The sequence below is a fragment of the Rosa chinensis genome, chromosome 7 (assembly GCF_002994745.2).
Source record: "Rosa chinensis cultivar Old Blush chromosome 7, RchiOBHm-V2, whole genome shotgun sequence".
Classification (NCBI taxonomy): domain Eukaryota; kingdom Viridiplantae; phylum Streptophyta; class Magnoliopsida; order Rosales; family Rosaceae; genus Rosa; species Rosa chinensis.
The window spans coordinates 46646722-46666954 of NC_037094.1; the positions used below are offsets into that span (position 1 = coordinate 46646722).

At 38.4% G+C, this 20233-nt stretch overlaps 1 pseudogene; it reads right to left on the minus strand.

The window, feature by feature from the left end:
- LOC112178007 overlaps positions 1-19949 on the minus strand; it is a 41005-nt pseudogene extending 21056 nt beyond the window's left edge.
- Between the last annotated feature and the right edge of the window lie 284 nt (positions 19950-20233).

The following is a 20233-nucleotide window of genomic DNA, read 5'->3' on the forward strand; positions in this document are numbered from 1 at the left end:
TCGTATTTATTTTCTGAATATTTTTCGGAATTTAATTTGTGGGTATTGGACGCTTTCGTTGCTTGTGGATGGAGCGGAAGTGTTTCGGGCGAATAATTATTCGAAAAGTGTGGATTTAGGGGGGGGTTCAAGGTTGACTTTTGATACCTTGAGATTCTCTAAAAACTTCCTTCACAAAAGTTGTAGAGTGCATCGATACGAGTTCGTGGATATATGGAACGTTGAAATCGGAGTTTGTATGAAGAAGTTATGGTCGTCGGAAAACGTTTCCATTTTGGTATATATGGCATTTTTCCAGAAAAATATCAGAAAAAGTCAGATTTCCTTTTTGGGAAATATTTTCTCTCTCTTCTCTCCCGAGCCCGTGCGCAGCTCTCCATTTAACCGGCTTCGTTCTTCCACCTCCGGCCACCATCAGACACAATTCCAAGTGGGCTTTCTTCGCCTCAACCTCCTCTACACGTCTGTGGTAACCATCGAGAGTAGGACGAGCTGTGGTGGGCGCTGCAAGGCCGAGAAGAAGGCACGTCAGGGACAAAATCGCCTTCGTCGGAACTGGAGAATCCAGCCACCTTTGTCAATGATTCTTGAGGGCTTTTGGAGCTTGGAGGATGTAGGTGCTTTCCACAAGGTGGCTTGCATCGATTCAACTCGTGGAGGTCGAATTTTGGAATTGAAATTCTAGGGTTTCATTCGGGCTGATTTGTTCTAAGGTAAAATTCGATCGATTGGCTTATAATTGGACTTTGGTGTAGTTATGAAAGTGGTTAAGCATGCTGAGATGAACATCTTTGATGTTGGAAGTTTTATGAAATATTGAGTTTCGGCCGGCGGCAGTGCGCCACCGTCTATGGCGGTGTTCTGGCGGCGTTTCGGCCATATTAGGATCTGTTTCTGGTATTATATATGTTCTACTCGTTGATACGAGCGTTTTGATATATAATATGCAAATTTTGGAGTTCGTATGGATTTGTTATGATTTTTACCATTTCATACCGGTGGATTTATTTGATCCGTGAGGATTTGAGCGTCTGATCGACTTGTGATTTTGACATATCGATCGTATAAGTATTCCGGGGACATTGGGTGGTCTCGGATGTGGTTTCACCTTAATTGGTTTCACTTTGGGAATTTTGGTTTGATTTAGGGTTTCGAACGTTATTCCTTGTGTTTTATTGACTTAATCAAGATTGTGCTTTCCTTAGGTACTGGACGAAGTATTCTTGGACGGTTAGTTGGTGGTTAGGCTGTTTCATTTACAAACGGAATTACCTTTATCGTTTTGAGAATTATTGATTTAATTGTAAACTATAGTTGGTATTATTTGGCATTCTTGAGCGGATGACTACGTATATATATATATATTTACGTGAAATATATATGTTTTGGTGGTTTGTGGATTTATGAAAACAATATGCATGGAATGATGTTTTTTATTGTTTTGTGTTATGGCTTTTCGGAAAACAATGATTATGGAAATGTTGATTTTGATTGTTTTGAAAAGCGTTGCGATTTGTGTAAGATTTTGAGTTCTGTGCGACTTTTTTAAATGTTTTGCTCCAAGGGACTGTGCGGCCCGAGGAACGAAGGTCTATGACCTTGGGCAGAATATTAGGTAATCACGTCTTTGGCCGGACGAGTGATTACGTTTCAGTTAGAGCTCTAGTCTGTCTGCCATATAGGTAATTCCTGGGGTAACGGGAACTGGTTATTGATAACTCATGACATTACGTGTTTTTAGGGAACAAGTGTGAGTTGCTTCGTTATTAACGGTTTTTAGGGGGACAAGGTGCAAGTTGTTTTCCTTATTAATGATTTGATAGAATTCAAGTGTGAGTTGCTTTCTATGTTAAATTGATAGAATTCAAGTGTGAGTTGTTTTCTATGGTACGATCTTGGTACAATTGATAGAAATCAAGGAGTGAGTTGCTTTCTATGTTAAATTGATAGAATTCAAGTGTGAGTTGTTTTCTAATGGTACGATTTTGGTATAATTGATAGAAATCAAGGAATGAGTTGCTTTCTATGGTACGATTGATAGAATTCATTTGATAGAATCCAAGGAGTGTGTTGCTTTCTATGTTTCGTTTTAAAAGAAACCAAGGCGTAAGTTGCTTTCTTTTATTTCGATTTGAAAGGAAATTAAGGGTGGGTTATTCTCCTTTATTTCATGTTTTAAGGAATCAAAGCGTGATTTGTTTTCCTTATTTCTGGTGTGAGTTGTGTTGACTGTTTTGAGTTACTTATACGGGCTTGCAAAAGCTTACCGAGTTTGTTCTGTGACAACCCGGTACACTATTCAAACGGTGTAAGGGTTAATCCTGTAGGTTAGGATAATCGGGGCTGAAGCTGAGGTAGCGCCTTTGCAGCTTTATGGTAGGAAGCCATTTTTGTGACTTTTCAGTTATTTGGACTTCCGTTGTGTAGTTAACTCTAAGGAGCATTTACTTTTATTTTGTTGTTGGCAATTTAATTCGTAAGCTTATGTAATATATGACTCTACGGAGCGGGTCAATATTGACATAGTGGGTTCAGGGCATCAATATGTATTTAGTTGAAGGGCAAAAAAAAATTTCTTGATATTTGGTATTGATGACTGAATGATCACGCATATATAATTATGGAATTATATATCGATTTTTATTTGTGTTAAAAATCAGGGGCGTGACAACTTCATTCTTCTCATTACGCTTTCTGACAAAGACCCATTTATGTCCTACAGGCTTTACACTTGGTGGGGTTAGTACTACCGGAACAAATACCTGTCTCTTTGTCAGAGAATCTAGTTCTGCCTGGATTGCTTCTTTCCATTTAGGCCAATATGCTCTTTGTTGACATTCTGCAACAGAGCGTGGTTCGATATCATCGTGCTCTATGATTTCTTGAGCAACAGTATATGCAAATATATCATCAATGTGTATGGAAGATCTTTCCATCAACTCATACGCACTCTCATAATCCATTGAGATTTCTTTGTTCTCTGGAATCATTTCAAACATTGGAGCATCCTCCAGTATTGATTCATGGACATAACTATAATCAGAGACAATCTCATAGAGGGATTCTCTACATTGATGATTAATGGATCGGTTTGTACCTTACTCGCCCTCTTTTTCCTTGGGTGAGTGTCAATTGAACCAAGTGGCCTCCCCCTCTTCCTTTGGGGAGCCACGGCCTAAACCACACCTCCACTTAGTGTGGTTGCGGCGCCTCTATCTGAGGCGCCGTGCCCCTTTTTTGGGATTTCTAACCTTGTAGGTACATTTGTATCTGGTATATGTGATCTCGTCACTTTTGTAATATCAGTAAACACATCAGGCATCAAATCTGCTACGTTCTGAAGATCGATTATTCTTTTCACTTCACTTTCACATTGTGAAGTACGGGGATCAAAATGAGATAGAGTGGGGACAAACCGCGACAATTCATATCGTTCCCTTGGAAAATCCTTTTTCCTATCTCCCCCTAATGACGGGAAGACTGTCTCATCAAAGTGACAATCCGCAAATCTAGCGGTTAAGAGATCACCTGTCAAGGGTTCCAAATAGCGGATAATCGTTAGAGATTCTTATCCAACATAAATACTTAATCGTCTCTGAGGACCTATTTTGGTGTGCTGTGGGGGCGCAATAGGCACATATACTGCACAACCAAATATGCGTATGTGATACTCCGAAAATTCGTAATTATTTTTCGAGGATTTTCCGGAATTAGTTTTATGGTTATTGGACGGTTTCGTGGCTCGTGGACGAAGCAGAAGTGTTTCGGATGAATTTTCATTCATAAAGTGTGGATTTAGGGGGTGTTCAAGGATGACTTTTGGTATGTTGGGATTCTCCGAAAACTTCCTTCACGAAGTTGTAGAGCGCGTCGATACGAGTTCATGGACATGTGGAATGTGTCAATTGGAGTTGGTATGAAAAAGTTATAAGTGTTTGAAAATTTAGAAAGTTCTATATATAGGGGTTTCCGTTTTCGGAAATTTCCATTTTTATTTTCGGAAGTTTCCAAAACCAGAAACTCAGAAACTCTCCGTTCTCTCTCCTCACCCGCGACTGACCCGACTCGGTGATCCAACCCGGCCGGAACTCGCAGCTCCGGCGACCTTTTCCGGTGAAACTCTCCAGATCAGATCGTCTCGACCGTGCGCTCCTCTCTATGGTGTCCTCTAGCATCGATTCGTAACGGCGACGGTGCAGCAAGGCGGCGAACTTTGGTGCAGTCGGACCCAATCGATTCTCCGATCTCCGACAACGGCGGGCTTCAAGTTTCCTTAGGTGAGTTCAGAGGAGCCTCCTTGATTGGTAGTTTTCGACCCTTTATGCTTTTTTTCTGACTTCGAGCAAGTTATGAAAATTCACAAGCATGCTTAGATGAATAGCTTTGATGTTAGTAGTTTTGGGAAATAATGAGTTTTGGCCACCGGCGTTCCGGCAGTGTTCTGGCCATCTAGGGGACTGTTTTTGGTATTATATATGTTCTACTCGTTCATACGAGCTTTTCGATATATAATATGTATATTTTGGAGTTCGAATGGATTTGTTATGATTTTTACTGTTTCATATCGGTGAATTTATTCCATTCGTGAGGATCCGAGCGTTCGATCTACTTGTGGTTTGGACACATCGATCGTGGAAGTGTTCGGGAGACTTTGGGAGGTCTCGGAAGTGGTTTCGCCTTAATTGGCATCACTTTGGGAATTTTGATTCGATTTAGGGTTTCGAATGTTATTCATTGTGTTTCAGTGACTGAATCAAGGCTGTACTTCCTTAGGTGTTTGACAGAGGGCATTCTGTAAGCAGTCTAGTAGTGTGAAGACGCAGCGGGAGTTTCGAGGTGAGTAATCTCACAAGGTTCAAGGTTCATTAATGAACGAATTACCTTTATCATTTTGAGATATATTGATTTAACTGCAAACTATTGTTGGTATTAGTAGGCATTCCTGAGCGGATGACTACGTAATTATATATTTATGTGAAATATATATGGTTTGGTGGATTTGTGGATTTATGGAAACAATATGCATGAATGATGCGTTTTATTGTTTGTGATGTGACTTTTCGGAAAACAAATGGTGGGAAATGGTATTTCTATTGTTTTGAAAAGTGTTTGATGATTTGAGAGTCAGAGGTTGTGATTTCTCCTTTTAGTTTGATTTAACGTTTTGATCCGACGACCGGTGGTTTGAGGATGTGAGAGTCACAGGTTGTGATTTCTCCTTTTGATTTGATTTAACGTTTTGATCCGACGACCGGTGGTCTGAGGATGTGAGAGTCACAGGTTGTGATTTCTGCTTTTGATTTGATTTAACATTTGGGGTCCAGTGCGACTCTTTTAATATTTTGATCTGAAGGTCAGGTTGGCCTCAGGATCCGGGGTTGCAGGTTGCATCCTCAAGGCAATATTATATCGTAAGGTTGAACACTGACCGGGTGATTGGTTACGATTCAGTTAGAGCTCTAGTCTATCTACTATGGTACCTCATGGATCTAAGTAGGTTACTTACGACTCATGGGTACGTATTTGTCCAGGTTGGACCAAAGATTCATATTCGACTTGTTAGGTTAACAACTGATATGATTTGTTATTTTGTCCAGGTTGGACCGATTTGTTACTTTGTCCAGGTTAGACCGATTTATTGATTTGTCCATGTTGGACCGATTTATTGCTTTGTCCAGGTTGGACCGATTTATTGCTTTGTCTAGGTTGGACCGATTTATTGTTTTCTCCAGGTTGGACCGATTGGTTGCTTTGTCCAAGTTGGACCGATTTGCTGTTTTGTCCAGGTTGGACCGAATTGTTGTTTTATCCAGGTTGGATCGAATTGTTGTTTTATCCAGGTTGGATCGATTTATCATATATGAATTGTTAGGTTAACGATTTATATGATTTTGTCACAGTGTGACTTTGGTAGTTTTCTTTTGGGAAAAAAGTATTATTTTGGGAAACATGGTATGTTTTCCTTATTTTCGAGTTGAAAGGTTTTCCTCGTTTTTGGCGTGCGTTGTGCAGTGTTTTGTTTTGAGTTACTCATACAGGCTTGCAAAAGCTTACCGGGTTTGTTGTGTGATAACCCGATATACTATTCAAACTGTGTAGGGGTTAATCCTGCAAGTTAGGATAATCAGGGCTGGAGCGGAGATAGTGCCTTTGTAGCTTCACGGTAGGAAGCCATTTCTGTGACCTTACTTTTGATAAGAACTTCCGTTATAGTAAACTCTGAGGAGTATTTACGTTTTATCTTGTTGTTGACAATTTAATTCGTAAGCATTGTAATATATGACTCTATGGGGCTGGTCAATATTGACATAGTGGGTTCAGGGCATCAATATGTACTTGGGTTAAAAGAGGAAAAGTTTCTAGGTATTTCGTATTGATGGCTGAACGTTCACGCATATATAATTATGGGATTGTATATCAATTTTTATTTGTGTTAAAAATCAGGGGTGTGACAGCGTAAGTGTGAAATATCAGGCTCATATCCAGTTACCAACTGGTATGCAGAAAATAGTTGGCTAGCAGTGGGTCTGAAACGAATAAGTAAAGTTGCGTGCAATATTGCATAACCTTATGCAGATATAGGCAGGTTTGTGGGCATAACCAATGCCCTAGCCACCATCTGTAGCCTTTTGATGGTGGCTTCTACGAGACCATTTTGTTATGCACATGGGGTACATGATGCTCTACATCGATCCCAATAGACATGCAATAATCATCAAATGCTTTTGATGTAATCTCTCCAGAGTTATCAAGCCTTATAGACTTGATAGGGTGATCAGGGTGGTGAAGCCTTAAACTTATAATCTGTGCTAAGAGTTTTGCAAATGCAGCATTTCTTGTGGACAATAAAGTGACATGTGACTAGCGTGTCGAAGCATCCACCTGAACCATAAAGTACTTGAATGGTCCGCATTCTGGATGGATAGGTCCACAGATATCTCCTTGTATCTTTTGTAAGAATGGAATGTTTTGTTTTGTATCTTTAGCATAGGAAGGTCTCAATCCTGTTTTTGCTAAAGAGTAGGCTTTACAAAATGAGTGATGTGCCTTTGAAATAGTCAATGAGGCATAATGGGAGGGAGGAAGTGCTTCTGGTATGTCAGAAGGCAATGGCTGCATTTGAGCAGTACTAGGACCGACACCTTGCAGTGTGAATGATTTTTGTCCCATTTTATTTTTCACTCGAAAGAAGGGATGTCTGTGTGAGTTCTTTAAAATACGGATCATCATGTCACCACCAGGGTGCCCTAGGCGGTCATGTCAAAGCCTGTAGTGTCCCACGTTTCATTGTTGGTGATAGCATATGATTCAATTATCCGAATAGTAGTGAGGTACAGTTCACTAGATTGACTGATTAATTTCTCTAAAATGTGTTTCCTTCCACATTCATTAGAGATAATATAAAGGTATTCAGTTCCATTCTCACAGTGTGTGTATTTTTTTTTCTTCTAGGGTTTTGGTTTTTGTTTTCGATGGATAGAAGAAAGAAACTAGAAGACTAGGTTTTTTTTTTCTTTGGCTATTGACTCTAAGTGTACTGATAACATGTAAAAGTAAAATGAGAACTGAAATTGGTCTACTCATTTCATTTCATAATCCCTTTATATAGGGAGAGAATTACAACGGAAATATCAATTACAATGATGACATTAAATGCTGATTGATCCGTAATCTTTGCTGATTGATGGTAATCAGTAATTCCTTGATTTCATCTTCGTCAGTCACTTTGGGTCGGGTCACCTTTTTTTGTTTTTTTTTTTTGTTTCTCTTCTTTTTCTCTCCTCTTATTCCTCCTCCGCCTGGATTGCAGATGGTGCCTAGCGCGTGCCGAGGCTGGATAGGGGCACTGGGTAGGTGAGTGAGCACCGGGGTTGGGATTGGTGGGCTACGCCTGCGAGGCTGCTGCAAGGGTGGAGGCGGATGCGCAGAATGCTGGGATCTGTGCAGAAGGCGGGTTGGAAAGGAGGAGGCCGGAAGAAGGATCTGGATGAGGCCGGCTGTGGGGCTGCAAGGATCGGTGATGTAGGCGCTGGGAGGGGTTTTTCCTATCTGTGGAGCTCCGGCAGGATGACCTATAAATGGACCGGATTTTGATCCGAACGTGTTCCAGATCCGTGGCTATTGGACGGGTTTGGATCGAAAATTTTGATCCGTTGATCCGTTAATGATCTGAATCCGTTAACCCGTTTATTTAACGGATCAAATACGGATTTAGGTCGATCCGATCCGTTAATGATCCGGCCCGTTTTCGTAATAATAAAATATTATTTTTTATTAATATATTATTATTTTTTAAAAATATAAAATATTAAGAATTTCTAATATAATTTTTTTGCAGAAATCTAAGGGACAATCCATCATCCAAGATTCCAATAAGCATTAAGAATTTTGATAATGTAACTCTACTTTTGGTGATAATCTTCATATTGTTTTAATATTTTATTAATATCTTATGAGGTATCATAACATAAATTTAATATTACTATTTAAAATTTTAAAATATCTGAAATGATAAACGGGTCAAATTAGAGGATCGGGTATCCGTTAATCCGATGGATACGGATTTGGATCGAACTATCAATGATCCGCAGGGTTAACGGAGCGGGTTTGGATCGATTTTTTTTTTAAGTAAACGGATTTGGATTTAGGTCGATCCGATCCAAATCTGGTCCATTTACAGGTCTAGGCAAGATGCTTCCGATGCTTGACGTCTGCAGGTGCGCCCTGTGGGTTTGGCTGGCGGTAGTGCTGGGGCCAGTCTTGGCCGGTGAGGTGAGGCTGGTTTGGACAGGGAAGAAGAGAATTTTTTTTTTTTTTTTTTTTTTTTTTTTGTGTTTAGGGTGGCGGCACAAAAGAAAAAAAAAATCTTCTAGGGTTTCAGGTTTTTTTTTTCTTTGCTATTTTCTCTGAGCGTGCTGATAACGTGTAAAAATAAAATGAGAATTGGAATTGGTCTACTCATTTCATTTCATAGTCCCTTTATATAGGGAAAGAATTGCAACAGAAATATCAATTACAATGATGACATTAAATGCTGATTAACAGTAATCGCTAATTCCTTGATTCCCTCTCCGTTAGTCACTTTGACGAAGGCACATAATGTGCTTTTCCTTTAACATATTAGTTTTATTATTATTAAGTTACTTTTTCTCTTTCCTGATAATTTATTAAGTTAATCATAGTTAGCCCATGATTATGGTTTATCATACTTAGCAGCTTTTTATTGGGTGATCACTAAGGGGATAGTGGTGAGCAAATTTGAATCCAACATATATGTTATCGATCATAAGAGAAGACAGGTGAGTCCACACAAATTTAATGCAAAGCTTTTTATGAACCATATATAATAATTTGTTTTTTTTTCCTACACTTAATGAAAATGGTATCGGGAATCACATGCTTTAGAGCATCTTTAGCAATGCTAGCCATTTTTGAGTCAAATTTTAACTAAACTAATTAAAAAGTCACTTTAGCATTACGTCTGCATCAATGCTCTCTATTTTAGCTAATTTTGAATTTATCTTATTTTTTAAATGAATATTAAATAGTTTAAATGTATTTATGAATTACATAAAATAACTTAAAAGAAATATTTTAAATTATAGAGAGCCCCATCCCTCTCTCTTTATTTAGGAGAGAGATAACTAAAAGTTATAATAGAGAGCACTTAGAGGATCTTTAGCAAACTCTCTATTGTAGCTATTTTGGAGAGTATGTTTAGCTTTTTATCTATTTTAGCAGCTGCACCAGACTCCTAAGTGGCTCTCTATTATAACTTTTAGCTATCTCGCTCCTAAATATAGAGAGCGGGATGAGGCTCTCTATAATTTAAAACATTTATTTTAAGTTATTTTATGTAATTTATAAATACATTTAAACTATTTAATATTCATTTAAAAATAATATAAATTCAAAACTAGCTAAAATAGAGAGCATTGATGCAGACGTAATTCTAAAGTGGCTAGCTAAAATAACTTTTTAGCTACTTTAGCTAAAATTTGACTCAAAAATGGCTAGCATTGCTAAAGATGCTCTTAAGAGTCTGGTGCAACTGCTAAAATAAATAAAAAAACTAAACATGCTCTTCAAAATAGCTAAGGAACCACGATAGAGAGTCTGCTAAAAATACTCTTAAGAACTTCAAAGAAAAATCAAGATATCATCAATGCGTTCCATAAGGATTTGAGTCGTCATTAGACAATTTACTGGTGTTTTGTTTATGCTAGGATCGAATCTCATATGCCAATCCATGATCAATATTCGGTACTCAAGAAAATATGAGGAATCTTATTTAGCAAGAAGCATATGCATCATACACTCATAGCTGTAGGACCCTAAGCATGCTGCTGATTGAGCGCGCACCCAAAGTAAGCACAAAGGAATTCATCAATGATTAATACTAAACTGGTTCTCATCTTTTCAGAAATCAAATAGAAGGTCAGAACATAGTAGCAATCATGTACAAGGCATTCAAAGCAGCCCACTAACTACTAAAAGTTAGTTACACACTGTCGAGAATGAAAGCCTAAAAGAATTCATAATAAAATAAAAAGCCAATTTTTTGGTTGGCGAACTCGCGACTGGTCGTTTTTGCGGCAGCTCCTCCTCGGTTGCTTTGATACGACACTCGCATTAGCCTCTTTTCTAATATTTAGAGCTCCTTTTATAATAGTCATTTAGTCCTCCTTGTTGCTTTTTAGATTTTTTTTTTTTTTTTAAGTAAAAGCCGGTGCGGTTGCCTTCAAGTCTTACTTAATGAAACTAACTGCAGAATACAATGGGTAACATAATGCCTAAATCCTATTTTACACTTGAGAGAATGTTTTGAATAATAGTAGAAGTCTACATCAATCCTATATATTCTAAGATGCACCAACTAGCAAGGAGCGTTCTAGTGGCTACTTCATTTGCTTTCCAATAACAGTGATATACTGGAAAGATAGAACTCATGCATAGCCATAAGACAACTAATATAGCTTTCCCTCTATGTTGACGACCAAAAATAAATTCGGTGACACTTAATTTCATCTTAACATTAGGAGGTTACAACAATTTAATGTCCACCGTCGTTTTAGGACAGACAAGACACACAGAGTGCGTAAACCGGAATGAAGCCCACCTACTCCTTAACTTGTAGGAAATCCGTCTACAACATTTTTGATTGGTTCATCTCTTTATGATGTCATCCGACCAAAAAAAATTCCGTCATTATCAGGTTGGACTTCTCTGATGCGCAAAAACCATTTCGAGCTCTCCCGGCTCCATTAAGGTCATATATGGGGACTTCAAGATTTGCAATTGGGATTCCTAGTTGCTATGCAGTCTTTAATTTTTTTTTTAGGATTCTCCAAACTTATGCGATTTTCTTGATCGTGTTTCATTTTCTCTTCTTAGAACCAAAGTACTTATAAAATATAATAAAATAACCAAAGAAAACACCCAAAAAAAAAAAAAAAACATTTAAATCTTTTTCATATATATGCTCTGTCAATTTTTCCCTCCAGAAACTTGCAATACCACAATTAACTAGGATACGCTCATTATATAATTTGGAATTTGGAATCGATTGAGCAACCACTTTTATTAGAATCTTTTTTCCCGCCTTTGAGAGCCTCTTAATTTCCCACCCTTTATATTGCCAAATTCTATACGACAAAACTCGGAATAGCTTTTGTTTATTCTTTCCTGTTACTGTAGGAACACCAAGATACCTCTAATGACAAGGTAATGGACATGTTCAAGACAACTGCACATTTTTTCTTTACCCTTATCCATGTGCGGGGACTCATAGATTCTGAAAATCCTATTCAAGTTCTCATAATCCACTACCAAAGTATCACAAAACCAAAAAGCTATATCGGCAAAAAAATTATGTGAGGACAGAAGGGCCACCGTGCGCAAGGGATACACTACGAATTATCCTTTCTTGTTCTGCTTGTCGGATAATTGAGGAAAAACCTTTAGCCATTAAGATAAACAAATAAGGGGAATTGAATCCCCTTACCTTAAACCACTAGTCGGAGTAATCTTCCTGAAACATGGACCCTAGGTCAAGATTAAATAACAGACCATTTGCACACACTCCATGATTAACTGAACAAACCTAGCAGGGAAGCCATGAGCACCTTCATAATGTTCCGCAGAAACACCCTTTCCACCCGTTCATATGCTTTTTGTCATATCCAATTTAACATCAATTTTTTAGAAAATTCTTCTATACACCGACGGTGTAAGTAAATCAGCAGATTCAGTAAATCTCAAACGTTAATATTTATAAGAATTTTTTTTTTCTAATAACAAAAAAATGTACGTGATGTTATCCAACCGTCAATTTCTGTTGGTTAAATGCACGTCGGTGCACTGAATACTCTCCCAATTTTTGTCTTCACTTTAACATAATCATTAATTCACCGATCCGATACAAAAGCACTTGGAAATTCCGAGACCACCTTTGATAAAACCTTCTTCAACTAATTCGTTAACAGTTGGAAATAAGTTTATAGAAGACATTGCACAAATTGATCGGTCGGTACCTAGGAAATTTTCTTGGGGTCTTCGTCTTCAACTCAAATCTATCTCTGGGAGAAGAGCAAATTTAATAAGCTTTGGCTTTTTTATTGTACCCTAGGTTGAGAAAAAAATTTTGCTGGTAAACCGTGCCATGTTGGTTAGCTGATTATGGTGGAGATTAAAGATTCAAATCTCATTAACATTAATAAGTGCGGTGCGATGGGATAAAAAAATAATATAAATAAATAAATAAAAAGTTGACAAGATTTTGCGAATAGTTTCTGTCTGGCCAACTTGTTATTCCTTTGCCTAGTACAATTTGGTCTAGTGGCATAGTCTCCCCTTTGAAAGTGGGAGGTTGTGAGTTCGACTCACTAAAGACTAGTTGTAACATTTGAGTTGTTTATCTGATTCAAGTATCTTCTCTTCCAGGCCTAACATTGTCCAAAGGAGTTCTTCATCAAGTTTCAGCTTCAATTTGATGACGTTTATAAAGAGGCAATGAAATCATTCAAGATCAGATTTCAATAATTTTCTTTTATTTTATTTCAATAATGTTCAAGTAAATCCAGAATTTGAGTCTGGCCCAAACTCAAGGTTACTTGACCTAGTTGTAATAGGATTTTGAGTTAGAAATATTCTTGGAGATATTCATAGATATCCAATTAATTGTATGATTATAATTCCTTGTACAAGTCTGATCCTATATCTTGTAATCTTCTATATAAAGAGGCCCCTATTATCAATGAAAGTACGACTCAATTCTTTTCCAATTTCAGTTTTCTTTAAACACGTTATCAGCATGATACTCTAACCCTAAAACCTAATAGCCAAAACCCTAAATCCAAATACAAAACCTTGAAACCCTTTCGGCCACCACCGCACACCTTGAAGACCTCCACACCAGGAGTCCAGAACCTGCAGCAGAATGATCAGAACCGGCCACCGGAAGCTCCAAACCACTCGCAGCAAATACTCAACCGATTCACCATCTTCCGAAACTCCAATTGTTATCAAATTTTTCCACCAGCAGCGTCGCGATCCAAGGATTCATGAACCAAAAGAAGAATCCTAAAAATCGGCCAGAAGATACTGAACCGGCTGCCAAAACCTCCTGCAAAAAAAACGGCAGAAGAAGAAAAGAAAGAGAAAAAAAAAAAAAGAACTCAGCCCAGAAGCCCACAAAGCCCGGCCCACTGACTTCCTTGGCCCACTGCCAGCCAGGCCCACCTCAGCGCCACGTCACCACCATGTCAGCCCGCAACGTCAGCTCTTGTGCCACGTCAGCTCCAGTGACCTTTCCAGCCATTTTCAGGCAAAAATGGAGACCAAAAGCCAAACTGTGGGAGTTCGTGCTCACTCCAAGCTTGGAGTTTGTTGAGATCTCCAAACTTAGAGTTTGTTGAGATCTCCAAACTTAGAGTTTGTAGAGAATTTATGATCGACCACTTACATCATTGTTTCGATCTAATCCAAAAAATTGAAATCGGATTTCTTGGAAGCGACTATGCTAAGAAATCTCTAATTTTTTGGAAGCAATTACGCTCGGAAATTCATTATTTCTTGGGAGCTACTACGCTCAGAAATTTTATATGTTTTCGTGGTAGCCTTTTACGCTCCGGAACTAACCCTAATTTCATATTCTCTTTCAAGATGAGTAACCTGAACAAACTGGACTCCATTGGGAACAACTGGCTCTGGATATCACAAGTGGGTTCATGATATTCGCCAGCATCTCAAGGCCAATGGAATGCTGGATACAATTCTTGAGCCTAGCCAGGACGTGCTAACTGTTGAGCAAGCTCAAGATTTGGAAGCAAATAGAGCAGCCTTAGAGGCAAATATGGAGAAAGCCATCATCCTAATGACTCATCATATGGATGATTCACTCCAGTATGAGTATATGAATGAAGAAGACCCTAGAACGTTGTGGGTCTCACTAGAAGAAAGATTTGGCAACGTCCGTGACTTCTTGCTTCCCGAACTAGAAGTGAGATGACATAGCCTCCGCTTCTGTGATTTCAAGTCAGTTATTGACTACAACTTGGAAGCACTTCGCATTAAATCCTTAATGAAATTTTGTGGAAAAGATATCACAAATGCGATGTTGATTGAGAGGACTCTCTCTACCTTCACTGTCTCTGCTTTAATGGTTGCAAAGAACTATCGAATCGATGTTACTGCAAGACGGATCAGAAGGTTGCATGAGCTCATTGGAGCTATGAATGTCACTAAAAAGGATGACAACATCCTTGTGAAGAACTATAATTCGAGAGCCGTGGGAACATAGCATTTTCCAGAGTCCAATTATAGTCACGCCCCTGAGGGAGGGCGCCAAGAGCGAAATCCTAAATCTAGAGATAGTTCTAGACGTTCTGGTCCATATTCTAGCTCTAATGAGGAAGATAACCGCTAAAATAGGAGAACACGGAACCGAAGAGATCAACGTGGAAAGAGAGAGGGAGGCAACGCCTCTGGCCATATTGGTGGTTCCAAACACTAAGAGCCATCCAACTGACGTTTTCAAAGCGCCTCAATCAATTGAGTCTGAGCACAGAGATGTATGTTCTCGATGTGGATTGTCCGGTCATTGGGCACACATTTGTAGAGCTCATGGAAATATTATCACCGCCTACAAAGCATATTGTGAAGCAAGAGAAGCTCATTATGTGGAACAAGAAGATCAAGAAGATGATCTAGAGTAAAGGGTTTAAGACTTCAAATCTGGCTGGAATCAATAGATCGCCAATTCTGTTTAAGTCTTTATTTGTCTAAGAGATGTAATAGGCAATTGCCATATACTTTGTAGTAAATGTCATTGGTTTAGTTTTTTCTTTACATAGGCTCATCCAAACTGAGTATGATGTCAAGGAAGGTTTTGAGATAAGTGGTAGTTAAGCGAGTCTTGCTCCACCGACATCTCTCTACTCACCTGGTCATATTATTTTGGAGTTACCGAAAGAAGTCAAACGACTACCTTTTGTTTTGCATTAGCTAGCATTTGGATTAGATTCTCTTAATGGTTAAGAGACAATGATGTACTTCATTGGCTTATGAATAAAATTTCAAGTTCTTTTCATAACTCTATTTTGATTCTGAGCATATGACTTTGTGACTACGATGCTAGGCCATCAGTATTAATTCAAGGACATGGAATAGCCCAAGTTCCCCTTGCCAAATGGCACCTTGATTATTGTCACGGAAACTCTCTATGCTCCTAGGGAAATCACACCTATGAATAGCCAAGGGATTCCATGCAGAAACTCATGTAGAGAACGAAAATGAGTTCCTTTGCAATACCTCTAATGATTGCATCTTAGAAAAGTTTATGTGTTTCTCTAGTAGACTCTATATCACTATTCGTGCTATTATACACTATGCCAAAAAACTTATCAGACGACGGTAGAAAACCGTTGTAGGATATGGAGAGCTACCGTTGTAGAGTGAGCCGTTGTCTGATGAAAATTCAGACAACGGTGGAAAACAGTTGTCTGAGAAAAATACAGACAACAGGTATGTGTTTGTTGATACCCAAAAAAATCAATATTCATGCCCAATAGTTGTTCGAGGCTCAAATACAAATATAAATGAGCAAAAATACAAATTATGGGCTTTAATTATGCTAGAAAGAACTCTTGGTCTTGTAATTCACTCTCGATTCCGGCTTATTAAGTGTCATGCCACGCACATGGACCCAATCCATAATCATGCTTTTGGGGCTTATAAGATTGGGTGTGGTGTGGAAGGTTACGGAAATGCATGAGGCCCATTATCGATTTCGGTTATTGGAGATTTTGGACTTGGGACCAAAATTCATGCCCGACAATCTAAATCTTTACATGGGCATACAAAGATGAGAGGATCCAAACCCATAAGCTTAAATACAATCCTAACTATAAAACTAATAGCTTTTCAGCCGCACAAACAATAATACTTACTTCTACCCCGCAGTAACTCATCTTCTTCTATGACAAATACAAAGTCTCAATCACATTTCCTCTTTTATTTGTTCTTAGTTTTTGCTTGCCATCTGATCTTCCAAAAGTAGGGTGCAACTCTCCCAATGAGATACAGTCACATAACAACTCTTTCCTATAAATCTGCTACTCAAATCCTATAATTCAAGCAAACTTGTACAACCACACCACCCCTTAGTCATTTGGTTATTGCCTTGGTCTCCGGATTTGACCTTAACATTATAGTTCTCTTTCAAAGTCCAATAGCTTTCTCCCATGAACCTGTATCTTGGCCTCACCTCCTCTAGCCTATGAATTAAGGCTTCTAGTTGCTGCAAAGGGGGGAGCCAACCTCCAGAGACGTCATACAACCTTTAGGGAATACATCCCACAAGTAAGTCTCAAGCAACAAGCCAAGCATTTTTAGCCTCCAACCCAAAACCACTTTCAAAGCCTTACACGACCATTAAACCCATAAGCCATCCCTAAAAATCCATTCCTTCATCACTTCAGTAGATGATACTCAACAAATCTCTCACCGCAGCAAACCTTTCACCGCAGCAAAGCTCTCATCTTTTGCAACTCATATGCTTCTAGCTCCCACGCCACATGCCTTCTTTCAAGCCTTTTCATGTACTTTTGTTCAATCAAAGCTATATGGAATTTCTACCTCATCATCACTAGAAGCATGTCACCGCAGCAGGCCAACCTTGCTGCGGGGAATAAGGAAAGATGCTACAAAGCTTTCTTGAAGCTTTGGACCCAGTTCCTGAACTCAGAAGGGGTAAACAGAGGAAATCAACCCAATCAAGCAATCCTAGAAGCCTCTGTACAAATCCACCCCAACAGTGCTAAACCTGTTATGTGATACTTGGTAGATGGCTCGGCAGATGCCAGGCACAGCTGCGCGGCAAATGCAGTGCTGCCTTCAGACAACAGTGCTAGTTTTGAAGCTGTCGTATGTTGAGCTTTTCAAACAACAGACTTTTATTCATTGTGTTGTCTGACTGATATTCAAACTTCAGTTCTTGAACTATATATGTTGTCTGATTAACTTTGGGACAACATAATTGAATTTCTTCTGTTGTCTGATTAACTTTGAGACAACAATGTTTAATTTCTTCTGTTGTGTGAGTGTAGAATAGAAGACAGTGATTTTGTAAAAACCGATGTGTGATATGAATGATTGCGGTGTGATTTGTCCCCATTTTTTTGCCATTCAGACAACAGGCAGTTATCCTTGTATGTATCATGTTGTCTGATTATTTGAACATATCCTATTCGTGAATTAAATTGTGCATTTGATCCATTTACATACCAAATATAAACATTGCAAACCATCAAATATAAACATTGCAAAAAAAAACTAATCATTGAACCCAACATTTTAAACAAGAAAAGCATTCTAGTGCATGTCCATCTACTTGGGAGTTAGGACATCAAAAGGCTAATACATATATATCTATTGTTCCAAAGCATGCAACACATGGTGCATGACAATGTACCAGCAGCACAAAAAAAGATGTTTTCCTTTGCAAAAATGGACCAGCAACGTGCGTGCTACTTCATGGTTCATGCACATATGTGTTGACAATAAACTTCCCCCACTCATTTCGCACTTGATCAATATCCGCTTGGGTTGGCTGCTGCCTCTCCTTTCCCACTGAAATTGATTTAATATATCAAAGGGTTTACTTAATCATTTTGATGAATGAGGCATGAACATAATAACAAAGTTATGAGAAATTGAGTCAAGTGACTATATTTATAGCTATATTGATACCTTAGCAGTAGGCTCTGATCAACAGCTAAACCAATATACATTCTAAGATACATGTGCTCTGCACATTAGCATATCTTACAGGAATAGTGTTGAACATACAGTTGATAGCCACTTCCACACAATGATGATTAAATCTCACAGATTAAAAATAATAAGAAGGTAGCCCAAATGCAATCATGATAACACTGCTATTTAGAGTAACCAGCTTCAGATTAAGCATGTATCTTATGGCTAAAGAACCAAATATTACTTGAAATAGCATCTCCCTAATCAGAAACAAGCAAGCAATTTCCTTGTTAACCACTAATAACAATTCACCATGACAAATTTTCTGCAACAACACGATACAAAAAAACTACAATAACAAGCACAGAAAGCATGCTGAAAGTTGTTCATCTAGACATCAAGCAAAACTCAAGCTAAAACTCACATTCCAACAACTACATTTTTCATCTAAAACATAAACTATATACCTGAAGCAAAATCTTCCCAAGTGACATCCTTATCTGCCAACCACTACTAAATGAAGCCACCCACCTATCTTCATCCTCAAGTGCAAACCCAAGTTCCGGCATCAACTTATTAATGTTGGAATCCACATTACTCAAGTCACACTCCTGCTTCTGATTCTGAAGCTTACCAAGCTCATCCAAAAGCCTCACCATCAAGTCCATATCCTCCACAGCATTCTCCAACGCCTTTTGCACCCTCTCTAGCCTCTCTGACACCTCCATCTCCTCCATAAAAGCAGTCCATATTAGCTCTTCTTGAGAGTCCCTTTTAGCTTCCCTCCACATTGTACACCTTGTAGCTAGCAACCCTCTTCTTCCTCTGACCTGATTCCAAACCCAGCAGGGATACTAAAAATAAGAACAAGTAGCTTAATAAGACAGATAGTATGATGACAAATTAGGCAAACTTTTGCATATAGACATGGAGAAGTTTACACAACCAGTTTCATTCTCATACTAATCTACCTCTAAAAAATATTAGTTGTTCTACTCTCAAACATTACAAGGTATACATTAGAAAACAAACTACAATTTCAGCTCATGATAAAAGAATAGTCCTTGACCCAACAAAACACACCTGAAGTTCAACAAAACAGTAACGATATCCTATAGCATTGGCATTCAATTTTCTTCAAGAACCACTTTTAGAATCCCTTGTAGATTTTGACCAAGATTGGTTGTTATTAGAACTTGGATTCCTCCCTGCAACTCAAAAACCAAAATCAGCTTCAGAACAACAACAAAAAATCAAAACTTTATCTTAATCTAAAACCTCAAAATGAAATCAATGTTTACTCAGTTCTATAAACATTCTTCAAGTTGTTTATTTATCTTGGGAAACCAAATAGAGACGTAGCATAAATTAATTAAGAATGATAGGAATAAGGAAGAGACCTCGACAAACAGACCAACTCTAGCAGAGGAGCAGAGGATTTGGACGATGATCTTCTTCTTATGTTGTTCCTAGTAACCTCGTTGTTGTTGTGGTTATTGTTGCTGCTGGGTCTTCTTCTCCACCTCTTCTTCTTCCAGATTTATAGATCAATGTACCCGAGAAACCCCCTCCCTTTTTCCTCCTCATTCAATGTATCCTTCTGGAAATCCCTCTACGAAAACTATCTTCATCATCTCGATGGTTTCTCTTCCTAGAATGAGCTCCCCCCATGGTGAAAATCTAGTAATCAATGACTCAATATATAGCAGAACAATACTCTATCCATTCAATTACCAAACTTGAAAATACACAAGTAGAGAGTATAGAAAATAAGTAAGTATCCAGTACAATCAATTCACCCAAAACTCTATTATAATCATATTCATTATGATCAGCACTACAGATTGAAAATATGAATTGGTATTGATAGCCAGTGTCAATCCTTCATAATCCCAATTTCCTTTAAGCAACGTCATATATTCCTACCATTTATAAAATCAACCAGGAATAATGAAAATAAGAACTGCAAGCAAACATT